Genomic DNA, 20784 nt, shown 5'->3' on the forward strand with positions numbered 1-20784 from the left:
TTAAATGTTTTAGCTTTAGAGAATAGGGTTGTTAAAATATTTCTCTAAAGCTTAGGGATTAAACTTTATTCATAAGTTTAGACAAAATGGTAAAAAGTAATAAAGTAACCTGAAAACAATAAACCAGATTGATGGAATTATTACCACATGACTTAGAGCAGGGTTCCTGCTAACGTGGTTGGAGTTTGTAAGGTCAGATCAGGTCAGATAAGTTTTGTTTTTAATTATATTACAGCATGTAAACATATATACTTTAGGGACGCATTATTGGAGAAGAGGGGAACACACATATGTCAAGTAAGAAACATTTATTGATAAACAGAAGTTGAAATTAGCTGTCTGGGTTATCAACAAATTTTCTTATGAGGAAAAAGAAACTATTATGTAAAAATACAAAATGTTTTTACAGTAATTGTGCAAAACAAGACACTGCACTGTAAGTCATAAAATGAAAATAGAATCAATGTGTTGTGACATTAGAGAATTAAACAATAAAGTATAGTTATCAGAATAATTTGGAATGTCGTTACAGATCAACAAAATAAAAGGTCTTTATAAAATACATACAACAGTAATATTTACATTATAACAAATAGTCCGTTGTGATGCACTGCTAATTATCTACACCTAAACTATTTGGTGCATTGATCTGGATGTCCCAAACCGTTAGCTTTAATGCACCAGCTCATAAAGAGATTGAAGAACTAGAAAAAGCTCTAAATGCAGGATAAAGAGCTTCAGTAAATGTTGTGTAGAAGGTGTGAAGGTGGGTCAGCTTGTCAGAGGACACCTTATAGAAGGACAATGTGCCAGAGGGATGGTCTAGGTAGACTCCGACTATGTTGGAGACACGGGAAGGTGATGGGACATCATTTCTCTTGTCATTGTGAAACCCAAAGTAAGCATTTTTTGAACAATAAAGACACCAGGACTTATTATTCCCTCCAAGCAGACAACTGGAACTATTTCCTTTCCTGTCGATACCTCTGTAAGTCACTCCAATGCTCACCGTGCCCTCCCATTTAACCTCCCAATAATGGCGAGCAGTCAGAGGGTCAGCGCAGACCACCTGGACCCAGCTGTCAAACCTCTCTGGGTGCTCAGCACATGGTTGGTCCTCTGTCATCACTACTGCCTCTCTGTTGTTGTCAGACAATTTCAATGTTTTTTGAGCTGTTCTTGGATCCAGAGTTGGACGGAAAGAATCTGTAAATGGAGAAGGCAATAATAAGTTTTGTAATTCAGGACAAATATGTCTATTTCATGCGTGTTTTAAATTAATTTAGGTTAAAACATGCTTACACTTTCTCAAACCTGCTTGCAGGGTCCATTCCCCACCAGAGTCCACTCTAAAAAGGAAAAGAAAACAGAGAATCCGTTTTACTGTTTTACATCAGACAGGTTGCATGTTACATTTTTTGGGGGGGTTTCTGTGCATGTCCATAAGAACCATTTAAATGTGGTGCAATATTAGTTTCTTTTTCAATTTTATTGAACTGGTTTACACAAAAATAGTCCTGCTCATGTTGAACTCAATTTGAAATATAAGTCTCTGTCAAAAGTTAGTCAATTCAACAAGAGTAACCAATACTGGCCACAGTCTCACCTCAGGCCTCTTCTGCTTGTCGGGTGACCTGCCTCTCGTAGGCACAGTTCATGTCACTTAAAAGGGACCAGGGAAGGTTTGCTTCCTTAAGTACCTGTTGCTGTGTCCTATTCTTGAGCTTGTCTAACATGGGCCCCCCAAATGGGCCAGCTCCTCAAGTTCTAGCCTTTGTCTACCACAAGGGTACCCCTATTCTTACACTGCTTCTGATCCTCTCTACTAGGAAACCTAAGAGGGACTGCCTCCTTAGGGACAGGTTGCTGTATCCTCTGCTGGTGGGGGGGACTAGGATGTTAATGGAGGGTGATGTATATCCTTTCATGAAAATGCAAATCCCTTTCATCCAGATAATGCACACCTGCTATGAAGCTAGTGGCGTAGCATTAGTTTGCGAACCAGAACTGAGTTTGCAGTGTTGACTTGGCCTCCAACTCCCCAGATCTCCACCCAAGTTAGCTTCTGACTTATGTGCTGTACAAACAGGCTTAATCCATTGAAGCTCCCTTATCATAACATAACTTTGTAAAATAACTTTCCACCAGCCCCAACTCAGAGCGGTTCGCTTTGGGTGAACTCCCTTTTTCGGGTTTTCCAGTAGTAATGGTGACATGGAATGTTACTATTTTAGTACAAGTTTGCCTCCAGTTCTAGTTGTTCCGAGTCGCACTGAAAATGCAAAGTCAGAAGACTGTCAGTCACCAATAAGTTAGGTGTGTCATATCTTAATGACTAATATCTTCAATCATTAAATCATTTTACGCAAGGCTTTTTGTTATTAAGCACTATTATAACAAGCTCGTATTGGGTATCGTTAGCATAAGGTAGCATTAGCTTGCCTTCCATGTCCTCTAGCTCGTATTCTTCGGTGGCATGGCTTCTTTCTCCTTCCTGTACATGTCCAGGGTGCTTTATCAAGCCTTCTCTAGCACTCCTCTTTTACTCCGAGTCTGACAACTGCTATAAACTGGGCAGCAGTTTTGGCTGTTGTTGTATCTACAGATCACATCACTTTGGACTGTGGGGCTGCCTTGATATTAAAGATCCCGCACCCTTTGAGATGTTACTCAATTGTAAAAAAAAAAAAAAAAAAAAAAATGAATAAAAGTGTTGAACTGACCCGACCCGTCCCGACCTGAATAGATTAGGTATTAATGAAAAATGGACATTACAAGACTTAAGAGATCTTTGGCCAGATATTGCGGCACACCTTAAGTTGTTCATTGGAGCTATGCCTTGTGTTACATGTCTGTTTTGCCAGCTAAAAATTAATGTACACAACTTTTAAGCAGGTTTTTCCTGATCATTAAATAAAGTATTTATATATGGGTGTACCGTTTGCTTGACAGTGGACCTGTCAAGGTTGAAACTTTTAACTGCTGAAGATATCCCAGGGGACGAATGGAACAGTGGACATTGTCAAATTGACTACATGGTTTTCATAGTCTTTAGGTGCAAACTATGAAACTGAATTAACTGCTGTATTTTTAAAGAATAATAACTGACGGGTGCAAAATGTGTTCCAGATGTACATGATTGTAGATGTAAGAGTTTAACCATGGTTGTCACCTTACCTTTCAGACCATAATCATTGGTAACTACAGATATTCTTTCTTTACCTTAGCGTCTCCAGTCTCCAGTGTGGATTGTCAAGACCAGCTGAAAGAAGCTTCACTCCTGCTTCTCCTGGATGATTGTAGCTCAGGTCCAAAAGTTTTAAATGATATGGGTTGGAGGTGAGTGCAGAGACCAGAGAAGCACAGCCCTCCTCCGTGATCAGACAACCTGACAGCCTGTAGAAACATTATGAGGACAATAAAATACAATTTTAACCTGGCTTATTTGCAGTGTGTTGACCCAGAGTTAGATGTTATTATTGTATTTCATTAAAGAGATGTCAGATTGTTAATTTAAACTGACCTGAGAGACTCAAGTTTACAGTATGGACTCTGCAGTCCAACACACAACTTCTTCACTCCTAAGTCCTTCAGGTCATTGTTACTCAAGTCCAGCTCTCTCAGGTAAGACGATTTAGAACTAAGGACTGTGGCTAGAGATTCACAGCTTCTCTCTGAGAGGTTACAGCCATCCAGCCTAGAAGAAACAACAGCATAAAACAGTGTAATGTTTCAGGATAATTCAAAGTTGTTTTTGTGTACGCTTACAGAGCTTTGTTGGCTGTTTTGAGGACTGGTAGTAGCTTCAACAGAGACTTCTCTGAAGCAGTATATTTCTTTAGGTCAAACATGTCCAAATCTTTCTCTGAGGACAGCAAAATGAAGCTGAAGGCGGACCACTGAGCGGGAGACAGTTTTTGTTGATTGAAATTTCCTGATTTCAGGTACTGTTGAGTTTCCTCCACCAGAGAATGATCTCTTAGTTCATTCAGACAGTGGAAGAGATTAATGCTCCTTTCTGGAGATGGATGCATTTCAATCTTCTTCTTGATGTAATCAGCTGTTTCCTTGTTGGTCAAAGAATAACTTCCTATCCATGGCAGAAGACCTTTTAGAAACCTCTGATTTAGTCCCAGGGAGAGACCTAAGAGGAAGCGAAGGAACAAATCCAGGTGTCCATTTTGACTACGAAGGGCCTCGTCAAGAGCAGTCTGGTAGAAGTTTCCCATTGGAGTAACACCTTTTCTTGTTTTGGAGATGTTGAAGGTTTTCTTTTGTTCCTCTATCAAGTTAACTTCAGACTTTGAGATATTTAGGTGAACATGAAGAGCAGCCAGAAACTCCTGAACACTCAGATGGACAAAACAGAACACTTTGTCCTGGTACAGCCCTCTCTCCTCTATGAATATCTGTGTTAACACTCCTGAGTACACTGAGGCTGCTCTGGTATCGATGCCACACTCTGCCAGGTCTGATTCATAGAAGACCAGGTTTCCTTTCTGCAGCTGGTCAAAAGCCAGTTTTCCCAGAGACTCAATCATCTTCCTGGTCTCTGGACTCCAGTGTGGATCTGTTTCAGCTCCTCCATCATACTTCACCTTCTTCACTTTAGTCTGGACCACCAAGAAGTGGATGTACATCTCAGTCAGGGTGCTGGGGAGCTCTCCTTTCTCTCTGGTCTCCAACATGTCCTCCAGAACCGTAGCAGTGATCCAGCAGAAGACTGGGATGTGGCACATGATGTGGAGGCTTCTTGATGTCCTGATGTGAGAAATTATCTTTTTTGCCTGCTTCTTATCCCTGAATCTCTTCCTGAAGTACTCCTCCTTCTGTGGGTCAGTGAACCCTCTGACCTCTGTCAACATGCCAACACACTCAGGAGGGATCTGATTGGCTGCTGCAGGTCGCGTGGTTATCCAGAGGCGAGCAGAGGGAAGCAGGTTCCCCCTGATGAGGTTTGTCAGCAGAACATCCACTGAGGTGGACTCTGTAGCATCAGTCAGGATCTCATTGTTCTGGAAGTCAAGAGGAAGTCGACTCTCATCCAGACCGTCAAAGATGAAAATAACCTGAAACTTGTCAAACCTATAGATTCTTGCCTCTTTGGTTTCAATAGAGAAGTGATGAATAAGGTCCACCAAGCTGAACTTTTTCTCCTTCAGCACATTAAGCTCTCTAAAGGTGAATGGAAATATGAAGGGGATGTTCTGGTGGGCTTTGTCTTCAGCCCAGTCCAGAGTGAACTTCTGGGTTAAGACCGTTTTCCCAATGCCAGCCACTCCCTTTGTCATCACTGTTCTAATTGGTTGATCTCTTCCAGATGGGACTTTAAAGAGGTCTTCTTGTCTGATGGTTGTTTCTGGTCTGCGTGGTTTCCTGGATGCTGTTTCAATCTGTCTGACCTCATGTTCATCGTTGACCTCTCCAGTCCCTCCCTCTGTGATGTAGAGCTCTGTGTAGATCTGGTTCAGAAGAGTTGGACTTCCTGCTTTAGTGACCCCCTCAAACACGCACTGAAACTTTGTCTTCAGGTTTTGTTTTAACTTCTTCATACAGAGTGGTTCAACCATTTCTGGGAGGACAAGAAATAAAGAAGGATTAGTAAAGTAACTAAAGTGACTAAATGTCAAAGCTGTTACACTCTTGCAACATTCTCTTACTGTTGTACAGTAAGTCTGCCAGATGCTCCTGCTTCATGCTCTTCAGAAAATACAGAGTCATATTTAAAAATGCCTCCTTGTTGCTCCTTCTCTCGACTTCTTTTGCACCCTGCAATACCTCCTCATCCTTCTTCCCATGTTGGATAGGATCTGGATGCAACAATGTCTGGAACCTTTTCAGCTCACTCTTCACAAATTCAACAATATTGTTTTCAAGTTCCTGAAAAAAAAAGTAAAACAGGCACAACCAAAAAGAAATTAAACAATAAAAACCTAGTGCTTGACATAATAGGACTAAAAATAATCTGGATCAGCTTTTTGTGCATACAAACAAGGAATTTTACTTTGGTTTCACTTTGCTATCACTCATGAAACTGTAGTTACTAATATACAAAAATTTAAATGGAAATATTTTTCTTTTAAACTCTTTTACATGTTTCAAAAATGAAGGAAGACATGGTTGAGTTGGTGCAAATCATCAGAGAGGCAACCTATGGGAATTAAACTGTCTCTATGGGAGCTAGAATATTGTGCTCTGTAGCACTGACCTGAAGGCAAAAGTTTGTGTGCAGAATGTGTGAGATATACAGATATGTTAGCAGCCCTTTTCTCAATCCTAGACAACAGTCGAAGGGTAATTAAGGATTAAGAAGGAACTGTGCCTACAGGGGCAGCAAGTGTGAAAGTGAAATGGAAGGAGTTGATGAATGAGGAACATGAGAGCAGAGTAAGTGATCGTTATGGATCAGGAGACAGTTAAGAGAAATAAGGAAGAAAAGTAAGGTATACATTGAAAAGGATGTAGTGAAAAGACAAATAGTCATGGTGCGCTCTCTGTGTGGGCATGGAAGTGTCTAGAAGAGACAGCAGTAAAGTTTTAGACTGGGCAGTTCAGTGAGGTTTTTGAAAGCAAGAAGTTACCTGGGAATAAAGGAGAAAAAAAGGAGATGCCCAGATTTGGGGTGACTGCAGAGGAATAATGTTGATGAGTCAATGAGATTATGGGAAAGAGTGTTGGAAGCTAGACTGAGGTCAGAAATTGCCATTTGTTTGGAGCAGTATGGTTTCATACCAAGAAAAAGTGCTACAGATGCAGTTTCTGCTTTGAGGACGTGGAGGGAGAATAGCAGAGAGGGACAGAGGGATCTGAACGTGCCAAAAGAGGAGCTGTGGTATTGTATGAGTAAGTTTGCAGTCATGGAAAAGTATTACAGTAATGCAGGACATGTATCAGAACTGTAAGACTGTTCAATGTGTAAATGTGAGTGCAGGATTGGCTCTGAGCCCCTTCCTGTTTGCTGTGTTGATGGACAGGGTGAAAGATGAGGTTAGAAAGGAATCTCCATGGACTGTGGTATTTGCAAATGACACTATGATCTGCGGTGAGAGCAGGGAACAGGTGGGGGAAAATCTAGAGAAATGGAAGTTTGCCCTGAAAAGGAGAAGAATGCAGGTTAGCCGTAGCATGACAGGTGTGTGTCTGTGTGTGTCAGAGGTACCGATGTGGTTACAGGGTGCAGAGATAAAGAAGACGGAGTATTTTAAGTACTTGGGGTCAACAGTCCAGAGCAACGGTGAATGTGAAAAAGAAGTGGAAACATGTCAAAGCAAGTTGGAACGAGTGGTGAAAAGTGTCTGATGTGTTGTGTGATAAAAGTATCAGAGAGAATAAAAGGAAAGGAGTACAAGATGGTGTTGAGACCAGTGATGTCTGGTTTAGAGACCGAGGCTCTGAGGAAGAGACAGGAAGCAGAGCTCGAGGTTGCAGAGAGGAAGATGTTGAGGTTTTCTTTTAGAGTCATGAGGATCGATTGGAGTTCTGATACTAAACATAAGGCTGAAGAAAACATGCGGGGGAAAAAACTGCTGTAACCTTCATAGACAACTTTAACATATTTTGGGAGAAGAGATATTTGTTCAACAGAGATTGTTTCTCTCTAAATAAGCCAGGTACAAACATTTTCTATTCTGTGAACCATACACCATCAGCTTTGTCCCAAAACAAAGCTCAATCAATGCCAAAACAAATGATAAGCCCAGGACAGCCTGAGCAAGCCAAGATAAAGATAGCCAGAAAGGTGACAGAGAAAGAGGCTACATCAGAATTACAGGAAGATTCATCCCAGATCTCCAAAAGACAAAAAGGGGACACCCCTTTAACTTCCACAGAGAACCCAAAACCCCCATCCACATTGACACCAGTCCAGACCCCGCCCACCTCCTCTTTTTCTCCACAAAGCCCAGATAACCCTTTCTGGAATTCACACACATGAAAGAGTTTTTTAAGATTGACATGCAGTTGACATCCTCTCCACATAAACATTCTGACAACCCCAGCTCTGTGACTAAACCAGCATCTTCCAAAGGCCACAGAGCTCCAGATTCTCTTCCTCTACGTATTATGGATCATCCCTGTGCTCAGGACCTTCAGATAACTTCTCTGTGATACACACCGGGCCCTAGCAGCAACCTTATCAGACATGATAGTTTTCAGTATCATCTTAGGACTTTTGACGGAGATTATGGAATATCTGTGATGATACATGGCTGGAATAAGAAAAACAAACAGGAATAAACATCCATCTACCCATTTTTTGTCCTACTTGTCCCTTGTGGGGTCACGAGGGGTGCTGGTGCCTATCTCCAACATTCAATTGGCGAGAGGGAGAACATGGAAACTCCATGCAGAAAGACCCAGGGTTGGACTCGAACCCAGCTCCAGGAACAAACAGTCATACTTAAAAGTCATAAATTGTAAGATGCAACCTGCCACAGAGACAATATCAACCACTAAGTCTTATAAACAGGCTTTATGTAACATTAGATCTCTGTCTAGGAAAAACATTTTTAATCAATGACTCATTACTGACAATATTCCTGATGTTATGTTTTTAACAGAGACATGGTTACAAGAATTTAATGAAGCACATATTGTGATAGTCAACTCCTCCAAACTACAATTTTCTTTGTGAAAGCAGACAGCAAAGGAAATGTGGAGGAGTGGCAACATTGTTTAATGATTCACTGAAGTGTAAAAAGGTGTTTTTGGGAAAATTTGACTCTTGAATATTTGGCTCTCTAGGTAAAGAGCCCGGTACAAACTATGTTTCTGAATCTTTTCAGGCCTCTTAAGTCCATATCAAACTTTTTTAATGATCTTAGTGACCTCCTGTCTGTGATATGTGTTGATTACAACTGTTTAATTATTGTGGGAGACTTCAGCTTTCACGTTGACAACCCTGAAGACAGAAATGCAAAAGAACTGTGTGACACTTAGAAAATGAACGCAAGTGGAGAAAGACTAGAATCCAGGTTCACTATGACATTTATAAAGGGAGACTTTACAGATATAACTTAAAACAGAAAAATGCAAGGGAATCTATCTTCTCTTCGACTGTCACCAAAAGCATTAATAATACTCGTGCCACGGTCAACAAGTTAACAAACCCTCTTGTGTCTTCTTCTCTACTTGAAAATCCAATCAGTCTGTGCATCCATATCAAGTTCAGAGCCAAAGCTGTCTCGAACTAGAATTATCTTGACAAAATGTCTCAATTCAGCCAAATAAACTACTAAAACTTAGAGGAAAATGTTCCTGCTGCCTTGATGTTTAACCCACAGCTTTCTTTAAGAAATTTTCGCCTGTCATAGCGGCTGATTTGACTCAGATAGTAAACACGTCCCTTCTGTCAGCTGGTTTCCCCTATTTCCTAAAAACAGCAATTATCAAACCACTGCTGAAAAATAACAATTTAGACAAACTACTTCTGCAGAACTACAGGCCCATCTCAAACCTCCCCTTTATCAGGAAGATTATTGAAAAAAAATGTGTTTCAACAATTAAACACCTTGAGCCTGAGTCCTTTTAAATTAAGATTAAAACACATTTGTTTAGGATTCCCTTCGACTAGTTAAACTGTTTTACGGAAACATTATTTGTTCAAGTTTCTCATACAACAGTTAGATGAACTGGTCATAAAAGGACCAGACCAAACTGGGAGTGTATTTTATTATCATCATTACCTGGAAGATAAGGCTGAGCTCTGATGTATTCTGGTTTTCAGGATGATCAGTGAGCAGTTCTGTCCTCTGCCTGTCCACTCTGACGTAAAATCACAAAAACACTCATGAACACAGGGAAGGAAATTAAGCTGAGATCTGATGTATGTCTCATTTCTAGAACATCCTTGTGGAAAATCACAGAAGGTGGAGAACAAGGATGATGAGATGAGCACAGGATCATGAACAGCACTGTGAGAGATATATTGTCTCTGTAAGTATTTTCTACCAATTCAGATATGAGCCCTTACCTCAGGTCAAATGACTCTCCTCTTTTAAAGTTTATAAGATGACTTGCAGATTGGTCACTTTTCATGGAAACAGAACTGAAACCTGATGTTTGTCTCCTCCATTCAGACGGTGTCCTGAAATAAACCCCACAGATGCAGAACAAGCTTGATGAGTTCAGGAAGTAGAAGGTGAATCTGTCTAAAGACAAGATTTAATATAAGAAAGGGAAATGTACCTTGTTTCAATAACGTCCCGTTTGTCTTTAAAGTTAATAGGATAGTCTGCAGAGAGATCGCTCCTCACAGAAACACTGCTGGGTCCAGGAGGTTGTCCTTTTTTCTGTAGAGGCCTGAAAGAAATAAAACAGCTCTCAGGTTAGGTTTATTGTAAATAACAGCATTCTGTAAAGTTGGATTCAGCTACAGCAACTTCTTCTTGATTTTTATGATTGACTGTTGCGAAGTTCAAGTATTCCCACAAGGAAATCCTCTATGGTCAGTTGAAATCAGGCTGTCCAGAAAGGACAGATTACTGGTCCACCCCTGCCTGTGTCTGTAGTCGCACAGCCGTGGAGGTAATTATTTTTTTAGTTGTATTTTTATGGTCAGGTGAGGTGGAGGGGGCATTGATTAGAGTGAATACAATAGAAACAAATCTGATTGTTTTTATGTAAAAATATGATCTAATTTTAACAGACATATCTTCTTTCATTAGATTTGATTACTCAGTAAGCCCTGCAAGCCCAGATTTATCAACATGCCTGGATGATCTGCAGATTGGTTACTCTGCAGGGAAATTAAGCTGAGATCTGAGGTATGTCTCTTCTCTAGAACATCCTTGGGAAAAATCACAGAAGGTGGAGAACAAGGATGATGAGCACAGGATCTAGAGATGCACTGTGAGAGATGTATCTGTCTCTGTAAGAATGTTCTTCTATGGGGGATTTTTGTTGATAAATTCAGATATGAGCCTTTACCTCAGGTCAAATGAGTCTCCTCTTTTAAAGTTTATTAGATGACTGGCAGATTGATCACTTTTCATGGAAACAGAACTGATATCCGATGTTTGTCTTCTCATTTCGGGAGATGCTCTGAAAGAAATAGCTTGATGAGTTCAGGAAGTGGAAGATAAATCTGTCTGAAGACAGGGTTTAATAGAAGAAAAGGAAATGTCTCTCACCTTGTTTCAATAACGTCCCGTTTGTCTTTAAAGTTCAGAGGATAGTTTGCTGGGTGATATCTCTAGACAGACACACTGCTGGGTTCAGGAGGTTCTTCTTTTTTTTGCAGAGACCTGATAGAAATAAAAAACATCTCAGCTGAGATTTATTGTAAATAACACAGTTCTGTAAAGTTGGATTCAGCTACAGTATCTTCTCCATCCTCTCCCATCCTATTGTGGATGGGAGAGGGATAAACACATACTTCACACCCTATCCTGTTGCTTGGATACAGTTGGAGATATCAAAAACCTCTGGCACGAGAAGCACAAATATAACGAGACACATAAAAAGCAGAAGATGAACAGAGTGATTGTGTTTATTGCGAAGTTTAAAAATCCCCAGAAGGAAATCAGGGCGATGAACACCTATTAACTTTTCCGGATAACAGGTGACCTCAGAACAACGAGCTCTAAACTGAAATGACTCCGCCTCTCTGGGGCAATTGTTGATTGACTGGAAGAGTCCCATAAAAAGGTTTAAAATATAACCATATTACTTAAGCTGCAACAGCTCCCAGCACAAACTAAAATAAAAAGGTGAAGATGGCTGGAGCTGGAACACAACTGGTTGTTCCAACAGGACAATGAACAATTCTGTTGAATATCTGTGGACATAGTCGCATTACTTCTAGTCAGAATAAACATGTTGGTAAAATTAAAAGATTACTTTAAACATAAATCCCCCAGGGGTACAAATACTAAAGTGTTTATAATTTTGGAGATTTTTTTTACAGATATTAAACATTTTTCAAAGACCCTAAATTTTTTTAAAAGAGCTCTGTTCAATCCATCATCTAAACACGGAGAGAAGGTGGACCAACCACAGACCTACCAAGACATCCACCTAATCTGACTGGCGGGATGAGGAGACCATTAACTAGAGAAGCAGCCAGGAGATCCATGTCATTAATAAAGCAAAAACCTATCAGACTAAAAGGCTAAACTTTAAACATGTTTGTTTCAATCTGTAATTTTTATCTTAAATGAGCTGCAATAAGCAACATAATACGCAGCAATGAGTCCAAAGTCTAGATTCAGTTAAACTCGGCCTGTGAATTGCCAACATCAGAGACAAGGTTTCATGACTTACAAATGGACAGAAAAAGAAGTTTTGGTTCGTTTACCTGCTCATGTTGGAAAAATGTTTGCAGCTGTGATGATCAGAGAAGAACCTGAAACAAAAGTTATGTCAGGGTGAGACGTCAGGCGTTCTGGGAGACTAGACACCGACACAAGCTCACAGGGGACACAAAGGAACAGATGAAAAAAAAAAAGCACTTCTGTAAAATCTTCTTAATTCATCACAACAGAGAAAAACAAAGGTTCTAATGTGTTAAATATAGGAATAAAACATTAGATTTTAAAGATTCTTACCTCTCTAGTCAACAACCTGCAGTGCTAGCTTGTTGCAGTTTGTCTGACTGTTGCTGCTCCCTCCTACTTAACCTTTGGTATGAGCAATAAAACAAAGGTCAAAGATTACGGCAATAATAAAGAATATAATAGAAGCACTTGTTTCACTGCCTCAGCCAATAGCATATACATCCGTAAACCCCCAGAGAGGAAATAAGACATGCAGAGGAATGTGTTGGTCATAAGTGGTAGCAAACCTTTATGCACATTTGTTTTTAATAGGTCTCCAATATAAATAATATTTTTGTTATGTTTATCATTTGCATTCAGATAAACCAATGAGTTTCCAGTTTTATGGAATTTTGCACATATACTACATAATATAATAATTACTGCAATTATACTTGGCGACATAAAGTGTAAATGACAACAGACACAAAGACGGTCTTTGGTTGGTGCAAAAGAAATGTTGGTGTGATGTTTTTCAGTGCTTTGGGGCTTATGTCCAGTGAAAGGACCTCTGAAAGTGTACGTATAGCAGGAAAAAACAATTTGACAGGAACCTCTGACATACACTTCTCTACCAGAGGGCAGTAAAAGTTAAAACAATTGTATTTATATGAATATATTAACCAGGCCAGAACTCTACGTTCTGCACATAGTCAATCTGGGTCTGGTCTTATTGAATCCATTTGGGGAAAGGTGGGACATTAAGCAGAACTCTCCAAGCTGATTGGGCGAGTCAACACCCAGTGCCCGTCTACCAAAGGTTGGTTTTAGTCAATCACGACATCAAATTAAAATATAAGCAACATGCATCAAGAGAAATCACAAGATAAGTGTGCATCATCCTGCAATGCCATGTGTGGGTTGGTTCAATTCAATTCAATTTTATTTATATAGCGCTAATTCATGAAACATGTCATCTCAAGGCACTTTCCAAAGTCAAAATCAATCAGATTATAGATTGGGTCAAATTATACAGACTGGTCAAAAATTTCTAATCTAAGGGAACCAGTTGATTGCATCAAAGTCTTGACAAGCAGCTTTCCCTCCTGAAGAAGCGTAGAGCCACAGGGCGAGTCGTCTGCATTGTCCATGGCTTTGCAGCAGTCTAGGTGGTTCCTAGAGACTCTAGGAACCACCAGCAGACCTGCAGTCTGAAAACGAAGTGCTCTGTTAGGAACATACGGGGTAATCAGAGCTCTGATATATGATGGAGCTTGATTATTAAGGGCTTTATACGTTAGAAGAAAAATTTTAAATTCTATTCTTGATTTAACAGGAAGCCAATGAAGGGAAGCTAAGATTGGAGAAATATGATCCTGCTTGTTGATTTTCATCAGAACTCTTGCTGCAGCAGGAGTTCTGATCAGCTGTGGGCTCATCAGTGCTTGCTTTCATCACAGCTAACATGTACCGCTCTAAACCATAATACTGCAACATGATTGGCCCGAAACATTTTTGGTATGGACACAAACGGTTAAAGCCGTAGCGGTACGAAGTAGAAGTAAAAAGTACACTAAAATAATTACTTCACTGATTAAACAGTCATAGTTCCCGTAAGCATTTTGAAACCAAGCATTGCTGATGTAGTCGAGTGTGTTTTTACGGTTATAACAAACTTTCTTCCTACAAGGCTTTTATATATTAATGGTTTGTGTTTTCCGGTCTGCTCATTACAACAACATTAGAGCTGAAGCCTTTTAAAATTAGCGGCAAATGTCCACTCGCATAATGCTATTAGATTCTGGGTAACATCCATTCTTCCACGATATTCCACGTTTTAAACATAAAGTTTATTTTCGTTTTGCTCCGCCATTGTTCGGTATTGGTATGAGCCTTAACATAGAACATTAATGTTGATTTAATCATGTTTTTTAGAACTTTAGGATTAACCCATTTAGCGACCAATCGCTACAGTGACCCCCAGCTTCCGAGAGGAATATTCACATTAATAAAATCAATAAAATTACTGATTTTACTGAGCAAATCATTCTTTTATTATTATTTTATCAAATAATGTTTTAACTCAGAATTTGCATTGTGAATGGGTTGAAACACATACCAAATGTTTTAAATTAGTTAAGCCAATTAAAACCTCATTCCACATTCTTAAAGAGGAACTTTGGTTCTTTGACTTAGACCCGCAGTGAACCAGGATTCATTGAATCATCCTGTTGATGATGATCAACTATTTTATTTTGTCCTTTGTTTCCTTTTATTTGTACATAGTCCCTTAGCTTCTTTTGGTCTTCATTTTACTTAGTAGTTCTAGATAAGTTTCACTAGAATAGAGAGGATTTGTTGATTAAAAAGGGGTTAATTCCATTGCAGGTGTTGTGTCGCTCTTGCTTCACTTTATTTACTGAAATCACATGTTTTGCGTCACTACCACTGCCTTTCTGGCCTCGCATAGTGTCGCTTTGCGTTACATTGCTCCTATGTTGCACCTGTACACAGGGATATCATATAAATCTGTCTCTCAGCCTGTTACATTCACATTTGATGTGAAGCGCTACTTAGAGCATCTGGGATGCAGCAGACTGTCACTGAAAGAGTTCTCCAGCTCTGTAACAGCTTTGTGCATTGGGTATATATTTGATATTCCACTTTTAGACAAATTTTGATTTTTTTTTTATTTTTTTTTTCAATTACAGTGCCCCAAGTCTTTTAGGATTGAGTTGGGTTTGCTGTAAGCTTTGGGGATCCGAACATATAGTAAACCAGCAACCCCAAAATAACAGCATCCATGCGTGAATGAGAGGGACCCAAGTGGAGCCGTGAGGTTACAGTGAGCCAACATAATTTAATGTGCTTAGGGTCAACAGTCCAGAGTCCAGGAAAAGAGGTGAAGAAATATGTCCAAGCAGGTTGGAACAGGTGGAATCTCTGTGAGAATGAAAGGAAAGGTGTAGAAGACGGTGACAAAATCTGGTTTAGTGGCACTGGGAAAGAGACAGGAGGCATAGCTGGTGGTAGCAGAGATTGGCAAATATCATTTCTTCAAACAGTCATAATCCACGTGTTTTGTTTAACACCATTGACTTTGTGCTAAATAGTTCTCAGAATGCCTGCTTGGAAGCTTCTCCTGAGGTGTGTGATGATTTTATGCGTTTCTTTATTGAAAAGGTTGGTAGTACCAGGGCTCGTATCACAGCTCCTGACTCTGACCCTTCAATTTCAGTCCCCTGCTCGGCTGCTTTCAATCAGTTTGAGCCTGTGACTGTCTCACTGTTAGAGGACGTGGTTGGCCACATTAAGCTATCCGGTTCCCCCCGGGATCCTGTGCCTCCACGACTTTTTAAAGATATTTTTCCTAGTATAGCACAGCCTGTTCTTGCAATTATAAATAGCAGCCTGTCCTCGGGTGTGGTTCCCGCTAGTTTTAAACATGCAGTAGTGCAGCCTCTGCTTAAAAAACCTGGCCTTGATCCTACTGTTCTGGCTAACTATCGGCCTATTTCGAAGCTGCCTTTTCTTTCTAAGGTCTTAGAAAAAATTGTGTATTGTCAGCTGACACAGTTTTTAGATGACAATGGCATCATGGAGGTATTTCAGTCAGGTTTTAAAACTCTCCATAGTACAGAATCTGCTTTGATTAGAGTTTTTAATGACGTTCTTCTTGCATGTGATTCTGGTCACCTTGTTGTTCTGATGTTACTTGACCTAACTGCTGCCTTTGATACGGTAGACCACAACATTTTAATATCGCGATTACACCACATTGTTGGTATTGATGGCACTGTTCTTAAATGGTTCAGGTCTTACCTGGAGGAGAGAACTTTTTCGGTGAATATTAGTGGCTCTAAATCATCTATTGCCTCAATGTCTTACGGTGTCCCACAGGGCTCAATTCTTGGCCCACTGCTTTTCTCTCTTTATATACTGCCTCTGGGTTCTATCCTTAGGAAACATGGGATCTCTTTTCATTTTTACGCTGATGATTGTCAGATTTATTTGCCCATAAAGCAGCAGGATGTACGGTCAATCAAACATCTCCTGGCTTGTCTAGGAGATATTAAAGCTTGGTTGGCCTTGAACTTTTTAAACTTTAATGAAAACAAAACAGAGGTGATGGTGTTTGGACCCAGTGGCTCCTGTGAGTCCTCCTCTGTTGACCTGGGACCTTTGGAGGAATATTTTAAACCTGTTATTACAGATCTTGGTTTTAAGGTGGATAGTGATTTTAAATTGGACAGCCAAATTAGAGCTGTGGTTAAGTCCAGCTTTTACCATTTAAGGCGATTGGCGTCAGTGAAATCTTTTCTTTCCAGGCAGCATTTTGAAACAGTGATCCATGCTTTTATTTCAACTCGATTGGACTATTGTAATGCACTTTATCTGGGAGTCAGTCAGGCGCTGCTCTCACGTCTGCAGCTAGTACAAAATGCTGCTGCACGTTTGTTGACAGGTACCCGAAAAAGGGACCATGTGACCCCTGTCCTGGCCTCACTTCACTGGCTGCCTGTATATTTTAGGATTCATTTTAAAATTCTTATGTTTGTTTTTAAATCATTGCATAATCTTGCCCCGGCTTACCTCACTGAGCTTCTTCAACTCCACATACCCCATCGGTCTCTCAGGTCAGCAAATCAGCTGCTCTTGGAGGTACCGAGAACAAAAAGGAAGCTCAGAGGGGACAGGGCTTTCTCTGTTATGGGCCCCAAATTATGGAATGACTTACCATTGCAGGTCAGAGAGGCCCCTTCTCTGTCCACTTTTAAAGCTCGTCTTAAAACCCATCTATTTAACTTGGCTTTCAACACCAGCGAGATCTAGTTTAAAGTGTATGTCTTTGTTTTTAAACTACTTTTAATTATAATTATTTTTATTTTGTTGTGTTTTTGGATTGTACAGCACTTTGTATCAACTGTGGTTGTTTTAAAGTGCTTTATAAATAAAGCTGGTATGGTATGGTATGGTATAAAGCTGTTGAGGTTCACTTTGGGATGGATGAGGATGGAGAAGATCAGGATTAAGTCCATCAGGGGACATCTCACGTTAAGTGTTTGAGAGAGAAAGCCAGAGAAGCCAGACTGAGATGGTTTGGACATGTAGGCAGGAGGGACAGTGAGAGCATCTGTAGAAGGATGCTGAAGCTGGATCTGCTGGGCAGTAGACCTTCATGTCGCATTACCTTTATTGACCATTTTCTGGAAATAATCTCTTACTCCAAAGTGCTCTACAAGATTTGTGTATTTAACATTTTGTTCATGATTACCACCCCCTGTTTGCAGTCTTCCCAATCCTTTTTCCCTGGAAGAGCGATCTTATTTTATTCATAACTTATTTAGTAAGAAATGACTCTCGGAACAGAAACTATACTTTAATACCTGTCATCTAAACAAGAAAATTGGTACAGATCGGTACTGTGGTCCTTTTTTGATCACGATGCATGAAAAAGGAAAAGAAAAATGAGTAAGAGCCTTGGATTCGGGTTAGCTTTGCCTCCAAGGTTTATCCACATGTACATGCTACCCCGAGATAACTGATCGTTTGTTTATCTATGTCATATATGTGCCATAGTGTCAGTGAGTTTCTCATTTCTGAATTTTTTATATTTCATTCATTAAAAAAGAACGAAACAATCCTTGAAAATAATGTGAAAAGAAATACATTTATGAATGAAAAGGAGCAAAAGGAAGTATAAACTTATAATTATTGCCCCTATTTACAAAAAGTAAAAATATAAATTACCAACTCAGAGGTCTCTTTGTAACACAGAGAAAACCCACTTAAACACATAAAAAACATAAACTTAATCAAAAGTATGTTTCATCATAATAATTTTCACATTTCTTTTCATAAGAAAAAAATTATGCTTCACCTCACTGTCAAGATAATTTCACAAACTAACACCCTAAACTGAAATACATCTTTCCATTAGCAAAGTTCTACGTCTATTTTTTTAAGAGCTCAGTTTCTTTTAAATATTTGCTTTTGCTTTTAATGGTTTGAATGTTGCACCCGAAGGGGTAGTCAGTGTCTCCTGTAGTTTATAGTGAGAAGCAATGGTCTATGGCAAGGGTGTCAAACTCTTCTCTATATTGGGCCAATTTTGCATTATGAAGTCCATTAAAGGGCTGGTTGCACGTATATAGACAACACTTTTGATTTAATAATTTAATTCCAGTTTACAAAGAAATATAAAAAATGCACAGTAACTTAAAAATAGCACCCTTGGGCCCAGTTATACAATGTATCTGCAAAAAGGTTGATATTGGGGTGAGTTACAATTTAAACTTATCATTCTGCATAATTTTTCCACTTTTTGGACATTTCTGGGTTGATTAATGTGTTGCAGGAAAATGACATCTAGTGACAGGAGGCTGTTATTACACAATTACATTTTTGCATTGTTTTAGCCACTTTATACAATTTAAAAGGATATATGCCTCTACTTTATGACATGATATGCCTTTTTTGGCTTTTGAGGGCCGGATAAATTGTCTTGACGGGCCAGATATGGCCCCCGGGCCTTAAGTTTGACACTTGGTATAAGGAGTCTAGGTTGGTATATTTGCACAGCATTACACATGAGTGTCCCCATGGTATTTAAATGTTTATACCAATCAGTGTGATTAGCTCACGCCTTATCACAATTAATCTGTTAATCTGTGGCACACATCACTTTAGAGATCATCCGGGAAAGGAATCTGGTGGTAGAAAACCATTAATAAATGTGCAGACTTATATTTTATATATAAGATGGCTAATGGGCCTTTTTTATTAGTTTGAAAAAAATGAAAGGTCCTTATGACTCAGCAGTCCAAACATAAATAACACTGTTATTCTAAATGCTTATGATGAAGTCGATCTATGATTGAAGTCTGAAATGGAGTGAAATTGAACGTTTGAAAAGAACCACAATGCAGTCTGGGTGCAATTCACCACTTCTGCGTTGTCAATTTCTGCTCTCTCCAAAGTGTACACATGGGTCTGAAATGCAATGAGCACCTTCACATTTCCCCTGTCAAGTTTTACTATTCAGAACCTTTGCATGGAAAGTGAGGTCCTCATGTTTCAGGACCCGTTCTCTGCAAACACAAGCCTTATCGATAAGGCCCCTAGTCGTTTTCCTCAATTCTTTCCGCACAGTTCTTCTTTGTGTCCTGATCTGAAAGCCCCTCTTCTTCTCCTTTAGCAAAACTTTTATGTCAGGGTATATTCAAGGCCTATTGCTAAAGAAGCCCCTAACATTAATTATGGGTAGTGGACAGTAGAGTCCATACAGAAAATTATATAGTCTGTGATGTATTCTGTTTTTCCATCAATATCTTCCCCATGAGAATAACAAAGCTCATTCCATGCAGTGGAGCTGAAGCAGTCTCTAAGGCCTTCTTCACCCTCCTCAGACCATATCCTTACTGTGCGTGGTACAACAGACTCCCTCTGTACAACAGGTTTTTACACGGGCTTAAGGTGAACCGGGTTATGATCTGAGACTCCCAAGGGAGGAAGGGATGATTAACTTTATGCCTCTCTGCAATTTACATTCTGTATGTCTGGGGTTTTATTTTCTCTTGTGTTGCAGGTAACATAGTGATTAAAGGTGGGGAGGGTGGAGGACAGGGATGCATGGCTAAAGTTGCTTGAGATGAGGAAAAGAGCTTTAGGTGCTATGTTTTCATTCATCTAACTGGAAAACAGCCTAATTTCTCTAAAGAGGGACCATTTGGGTGTTGTCCTTCTCAGTTGATATGAGAAGGTCTCCATGACATGCTGGACATCCACTATTACCCACGGTGGTTTCACTCAACCCACCAGAACCGCTTTTATACGTCCACTGAGTGCAGAACTCCATGCTTTAACCAGGCGGCGCACACTGTGCCTACCATGGATATGGGAGTTCAACCTCTGTCTGGTCACCAGTCCGGACCATGCTTTGTGTTTCTGAAAGAGCTCCAATCCGGAGTATCATTTGTGTGTTCTCACAATTAATACTAATTAATTAATTAATAATTAATTAATACTAGCAGGTCATCTCAAGTGGGCAGGAGATAAGGGAGTCTGTAATATAAAAAGTCCAAATTGATTGGCTGGTTGATGCAAAAGATTCTAAAACGTGTTTAAAGAATAACAAATGTTTTGACTTTAGCGAATAGGGTTTTTAAAATAATTATTTAAAGCTTTGGGAATAAACTTTTCTCATGAGTTTAGAAAAAACGGTACAAAAGTATTAAACGAAATTCAAAAACAAAAAACCAAATTGATGGAATCATTACTACATGACTTAGAGCAGGGTTACTGCTAACGT

The sequence above is a fragment of the Fundulus heteroclitus genome, chromosome 24 (assembly GCF_011125445.2).
Source record: "Fundulus heteroclitus isolate FHET01 chromosome 24, MU-UCD_Fhet_4.1, whole genome shotgun sequence".
In the NCBI taxonomy this organism is placed as follows: Eukaryota; Metazoa; Chordata; class Actinopteri; order Cyprinodontiformes; family Fundulidae; genus Fundulus; species Fundulus heteroclitus.